Consider the following 6,609-nt stretch of genomic DNA (forward strand, 5'->3'; position numbering starts at 1 on the left):
TTAGGTGGCTGGGGCCGGGAGCGGGGAGTCAGGCCAGACGCCCTCTCTTCCCAGGGCCCACTCCTTGTGGTCACTGCCCACGTCCAGCTCCCACCCGCACTGCGGCCCGCAGCCCGTTCGCCCTGTTCCTGGGAGCCCCGCCATTCCCTCAGAACAGCCCCCACCCTCAGGTCTCAGGCATCGGGTGCTGCTACCTCCGTCCTCACCTTGTGGGACAAGCGGGATCAGCCCTGAGTGGGCAGCTGCCTCGGTCTCCTGGGGTTGCCACATGCGGGGCAGCTGAGCCCCGCAGGGACGCACCGTCTCAGCTCTGGAGGCCGTGAGTCACCATCGACAGGTCCCAGGGCTGGGGCCCCTCGGCAACCCGAGGCTGAGCCCTCCCCTCCTGATTCAGCTCCCCTGGCTCGCCCCGTCCGCCGCTGCCACTCGGCGAGTTCCCACGGCTCTCTCCTGACACCAGGCACGGTGGAGAGGGCCCACCTCAGTGACCTCATCGAACCTGATTGCATCTGCAAACCTCCAGCTGCGAACAAAGCCAGGTTCACAGGTAGCGGGCTGGGGTTTCCATGCTTTTCTTTTGGGGGGGGTCACCATTCAACTCGTAACAGCAGGTGACCTAAGACAACTAGTGTGATTTTTCTAGAAATGGTGGCAGGTGGTGAGTGGTGTCCTCGGCTGCCGCCCGTGCCCTCATAACCGGAGAACGGAGCCGAGATGCAGAACGCAAAGCCGAGAGGACCGAGCAGCAGGGCCCAGCCGTTCCCGAGGGCGCCCGGCCCCGGCTTCTCACACGGGGGAGCCAAGCCCCGCGTCCGCCGAAGCCACCTCCCGTGAGGTTCTCTGTCACCAGTGATGCAGGCCATTGTAGCCGATGAGAAGTTGGGACAAGGGACGGACTCTCCTAGCCGCGCCCTGAGACCGAGCGGGCGGAGGGCACAGGCCTCGCCCCACTCCGAACACGGAGTCCCCGCCCCGTGTGCACTTCGGGCTGCCTGTGGCCCCCAGGGGGCTGGGCGGGCGACTCTGCTTGTGGCCCTGGAGGGACAGGCTGTGAACAGACCCAGTGCGCACGGCCCTCCGAGGACTGTGCTGGCAGTGAGGCGCGCGGTTGGCAGGGACTCTGGGAGCCATTCGCCCGCCGGGCAGCGCAGGCCGCTTGCCGAGGGCCTTTTCTTGGTCTTCTGAGAGAGAACACAGTTTCCTCGTCGCCTTTTCTCTCTGGAGCTGGTGCAGTGTGGGCAGCCAGCCCAGGTGACAGTGTCTACGCTGCGGTCAGTCACACCTGTCCCAGCTTCCCTGCGTTTTGGGCCAACAACCTCTCTCCCTCCCTCTCTCTCCCTGAGCCAGTTTGGGTTGGGTTCCCGGTGACTGACAGGCTCTTAGGGTCTGCCTGTCCCTACGTGGGGCCACACGGTGCTCTGCCTGGGCCTGCCACATGGCCACGTCTTCTCCACCTGGGACGAGGTGCAGGTCCCTGGGACTTCAGGTTCTCCCAAATTCTCTGGGCTCCTCTATTGCCAGACACACGCTCCAACCGCCGCTGCTGCGTGCCGTCTCCCTAGCAAACCTCTGTGTCTCGTAAAGACGCACACCCTGCCCATCCAGAAGGCGGCACACAGGCCTCTGGCTGAATCAGGTGCCCTCCTCCCCCCGGCCCCTCCTGCGGGGCTTCAGAGCCCCCCGCCGTGGGAAAGGCACAGGAGCAGCTGTGCCACGGGCCTGGTCTTGGCCTCGGCCCAGGCCTGGTGGCAGCAGGTCCCACCCGGCCCCCCTCCTCCTGCTCCAGGCCACACCGCGCCACTCTGCCAAAGCCAGCTCGTCCAGGCTGGCTCCCGCCAGGTCAGCCGCCAGCCCCCAGTGCCACCGTCAGACATGCCACTGTGTGTACACCAGATTCACCCCAATGAGGGCTGGGAGCTGCCGCCGTGCGGCTGGGTGGGACCGGTCTGGGCTATGTCCGCAGGCCCGGTTCTGACCGTGGTCAGTCAGTGCTGCCCGCCCGTGAAGTCCGTGCGGCCCACTGCCTGAGGGGTGGGAGGTGCGGGCGGGGCCCGGCTGGTCCCTGGCTCAGGTGGGGCTGAGGGCACCGCCATGTGTGGCCTCGGGAACAGGTGCTCAGGTGGCACCAGCTCGATGTGCAAGGAGAGGACACAGGAGGGAGGTCCTGGCAGGGGACATGGCCGGTGCCGAGGTCCAGCCGCCATCGCAGCGCACAGGGCCAGGGGCGGCAGCAAACCAGCTTCCGCGTGTGGGCAGCCCGCGGCCCCATCACTCAGCTGCCGTGCCGCGGGAGCCCCAGCATGGAAGGGGGGCCACGTGGCCAGCCTCGGCCACCGTGGAGGGCCAGGCCATCCAGAGTCCTGCTGGGTGGGCTGCTGTCCCCAGCCAGGAGCAGCCAGCTTGACCTAGGACCCCAGGTGCCCAATGCGAAAGGCTGGAGGCAGCCCTAAGTGGGCCCTGGAGGCTTTCCCAGGCCCCTGGCCTCCTGTGCCTGTCGCGGGCCCTGGGCCAGCCCTGTGCAGGCTGGAACAGAAGACCGGCCCAGCCCTGTCCCGGGCGGGGAGGTGCGCACATGGACCAGGCGTCAGGAGCCAGGGCACTGCTCCCCACCTCTGCATGGGCGGCCTGAGGCGGCCGGTCTGGGGAGCTCCCTGGGCCCTGCAAGGACACCCCGGCAGCTGGGTGGGCACGAAGAGGTCTGGGCCGAGGTAGAACAGGCCTTCGCTGGAATGTACCGCTTGCAGCCCCCCAGGGGCCCACTCTGGGTGCTCCCTAGCCTGGGGGGGGCTGGGAACAGAGGGGGAAGGGCAGGGCGGGCCCCTCCTGGGAAAGGCGCTGCCCACCCACCCGCCCACAGCCTCTGCCCGCCTGCCCTGGCCTGCCCGCCACCCACCCCACCCAGCGATGGAGCATTCCCAGGGCAACGGCAGCACAACCCGGGAGAGGCGAGCCTGGGCAGGGTGGGCCTGGTGATCACGGGCTGGCCGCCCAGGGCACCCTGCTGTCAGTCCACGCCCCAGGCTCCCCCAAGGCTGGGCGCCGGCTGCCTAGGCAGGGTGAGCTACTGGGAGGGTCTGGGGCCCAGCGTGGCTGTGGGCGTGGGAAGGCCCTCGGCTCGTTCGTTGGACACAGCGTCCACTCCTTGGTAAATGACAACTTTGGTGAAGGGGTCATCGGATGAATGAATGAATGAGCGAATGAATGAATGGGTCCACGTGGGTGCCCGCCTGACTGGCCTCAGTAGCACGTTAGAAAGCCCTGAGCGAGCAGGAGCCTAGGAGACCCCTACCTTTGGGGGTCCCCTTTGCCTAGATGGCCTGGGAGAAAAGGCTTCCGGCTGGAGAGGGGTGGCTCACCTCAGGGAGAGCAGCGAGATGTGACCACGGTGTGCGGTTCCTGGGACCGAGCGCCAATCAGTCTGGGGTGTCAGGAAGCCTTGGTGGGGTGTCAGGGCCCTAAGAGTGGGGCGGCTAGAGGAGGAGGTGGGGGGATGCAGCTCGGGGTCCTAGGGTCTGGCTGAGGAGGAGGAGCTAGGAGAACCCACGCAGCCCGAGGGGTCCCCCAAAGTGTTGCACTGCCCTGCATTTCCTCCAAGCCCCCAGGTCACCCTCAGGGCCTGCCTGGCGTCCTTAGCTAGCAGTCATCCCCAGGCCCAGGGCAGTGCGTGTGGGAGCGAGAGCCTCGGACCCTCCTCTGGGCAGGGGACTGAGGGGCAGGGGCGAGGAGCTCCGCCCTGCAGCCTCCCCCACCCGCATGGCTGGGGCCAGGGTCAGTCTCCCAGGAAACAGGTGCCTGGCGGGAGGAGGCCAGGAGAGGCTGGGGCTGGTGGCCGGCTGGACCGGTTGGACCACGGTCTATGCGGAGGACAGGGACAAAGGTGGTGGGGGCTCCCTCCTCCCGGACGTGGGTGCCCCTGGCCCTGTTGCTGCAATGCCCTGTCCACACGGGGTGCACAGCGCCACCTCCCATGGGAAGCCCAGCCTACTGCTGGGCTGTCTGAGGGAGGGGAGGCATGGCACCCGGCCAGCCCCAGGGCCCAAGGGGACCCCTCCCTACAAGGGGTCTCCCAGGCCTGGGGGGCCCTGTGCCCTGGAGGTAACTGAGGCGACAGGGCTGAGGGGGCTGTGGCAGTGGGGCTCCCCGGGGAGGCAGGGCAGCCCAGGTGAGTGGAGGTCCCTCAGTGCAGGGGAACTTCAGTGAGTTCCTCACAGGAGCCTTGTCACGGAGGCTACTGCCCAGCTGCGGGAGCGGGAGGTACAGCGTGTGGAGGGCAGGGCCAGGTGGGGACACCTTGGGACCCCGCGTCCTCTCCAAGCCTCAGGCCAAGGCACCAGCACAGCGATGGCCTGTAGACCCTCACCCATGGCGGGCTTCAGGCTCAAGGGGCCCCCGGGAGGGGCAGGGGTGACGGGCACCCTGTGACCTGCCCTGTGCCCCGGGCCTGGCAGCTGCTCTGGCGCCTGCTGGGGGTGTGGACATGGCAGGTGGAGCTGAGGCTGCAGGAGGCACAGAGCCCAGCGGAGCTGCAGGCCCGATGCCACAGCCTGGTGCAGCGGGCAGAGGCTGGTGAGCCAAGGGCACCTGGGCGAGGGTGCTGGCGTGGGGAGGATGCACCGATCCCCCAACTCGATCCCTGGGTGGGGGCTCCTGGAGCAGCTTGTGCCGTCACCTAGAGCTTCAAGGAGGCCCAGGGCTGAGCGGCTCCTAACCCAGCTGGAGCCTGCCTGCAGCTACAGCCCAGGGCCCTGGGCAGGGCTAGGGTGAGCACAGGGCTCCGTGGGCCTGTGCCCGGAGCCAGGAGGAGCGGCTTGTGGGTGAGTGGTGAGTGGGGTGGGCAGGGTGGGGTAGATCAATGAAGATGGCTTCTGTGCTCATGTTGGGGACCCCCGGAAAGCCCTTCCCCCAGTCCCTCCTACCCTGCCTCGGGTGCTAGAGTCCAAGGGCCCTCTTGGGCCCACGTCCCTGACCCCAGCCCTTCCCTCTGGCACAGCGAAGCTGGCTGGTGAGGGAGCAGCTGGAGCAACTCCAGGAGAGGGGGTGGCTGACCAGGGACACTGTCTGTACTCACCGGGGACTTCCACCTGACCTGGGCATGGGATCCACTGAGCCCTCACCCCCAGCAAGCCCAGGGGTTCAGCTGGAACTAGAGAGGGCACCTCTGAATAGCAAGGGCTGAAGAGCCAAGAGCAGGTGTGTGCGCCCATGCCCGCTGCCCAGGGTGCGCCACGAGGGCTGGGCTGCTGCGGGGCGGAAGCAGGGGTCTCCAACCTGCCTCACCGCCTCTGGCCAGGGAGCAGAGATGCTGGGGTGGGTACGGAAGGCTCTCTGTCCCCAGGCAGGGCCACCTGGAACCATGCTGCTCTTCCCCCGAGCTGAGGGTCCAGCTAGAGGAGCGGCTGGAGCGGCTGGCACAGTGGGCAGACAGGCACACACTGCCCACTCCTGGTGACATGAGACCCAGGCCTGGCCAACCTCACACCTCCTTCCCACGGCGTGGGGCTGGCACACACCTGGATTTCGTGGCCTGGCAGCGATGCCGCCTGCAATTACTTGGCCACAGGAAGCAGCAGCTCTGGGGTGTCCTCTGGGCCACAAGCCACGGCCAGCATGGCCCCACTTCCCCGTAGGCCATCACGGACACTGTGCTGGCAGCCAGCGAGCGGGGCTGCGGTGGCTGCGGTGGCTTGCCTAGCCAGGGCTGCGGCTCGTGCCAGAGCTCTCCACTCTGTTGGGGTCAGAACTCCCCAGCGGCCAGCAGCAGCCACACAGCACGGCCATCGTGGGCAGAGAGGAGCACACAGTTGGCCAGAGGCGAGGCCAGGGGTCAGGGAGCCTCGGCGAGCAGGTGCAAGGCGTGAGGGCTGAGCTGTGGGAGCTGGCCCTGTCACCCTCCCCCTGTGCCTGTGCGGGAGTCTCAAGGTGCCTTCGTGGTTTGGATTGGAGGTAGCTAGGTGGTCCCGGATGAGTATCTGGTCAAGAACGACCCGGGCAGAGGTGGGGGTTGTGAGAGGCGAGACTGAGCCCTCAGGGCCAGTTATGGGGGGCAGAAGAGAGGCTTTGGGCCCTGTCCTGGGAGTGAAAGACACCTGCTCCGCCCTGTCCATCTGGGCTCTCTGGGCAGCGAAGGGGAGGACCAGCTGGAAGATCGCCAGCGGTTCCTGTCCTGGCACCCCCACCCTCAGCACCTCCAGCCAGAATGTGGGTGCTGGGCTGGGCATCTGAGAGGGGGCCTAGGTTCTCCTGCATGGACAGGGGACGGCCTCTGAGTCCAGGTGGTGGGGCTGGACCCGAGGGTGAGGCCTGGCCATTCCTTCCAGACAGGACCGGGAGCCTGCTAGGGACCAGAGACCCCAGCTCTCCAAGGTCAAGTCCAAGGACGGTTGCAGCCAGGGGAGCCCCTGAGGACACCCTGGCTCGCCAGACCCAGGCTTAATCAGGAGCAAGCGGCAGCCCGCCCCGGCCCGAGGGAGCGCGCGGAGCCCCGCGGAGGCCACGCCGGCCTTGCGCGGGGGCCGCATTTCCCTTGCAAACTCCATGCAAACGCCTTGGGCCCGTGCGGGACGCACCGCCCTGCTCCCTGCGCCCGCCCGCATTCCTTCACCGTGACTC

The sequence above is a fragment of the Pteropus vampyrus genome, unplaced genomic scaffold (genome assembly GCF_000151845.1).
Source record: "Pteropus vampyrus isolate Shadow unplaced genomic scaffold, Pvam_2.0 Scaffold256, whole genome shotgun sequence".
In the NCBI taxonomy this organism is placed as follows: domain Eukaryota; kingdom Metazoa; phylum Chordata; class Mammalia; order Chiroptera; family Pteropodidae; genus Pteropus; species Pteropus vampyrus.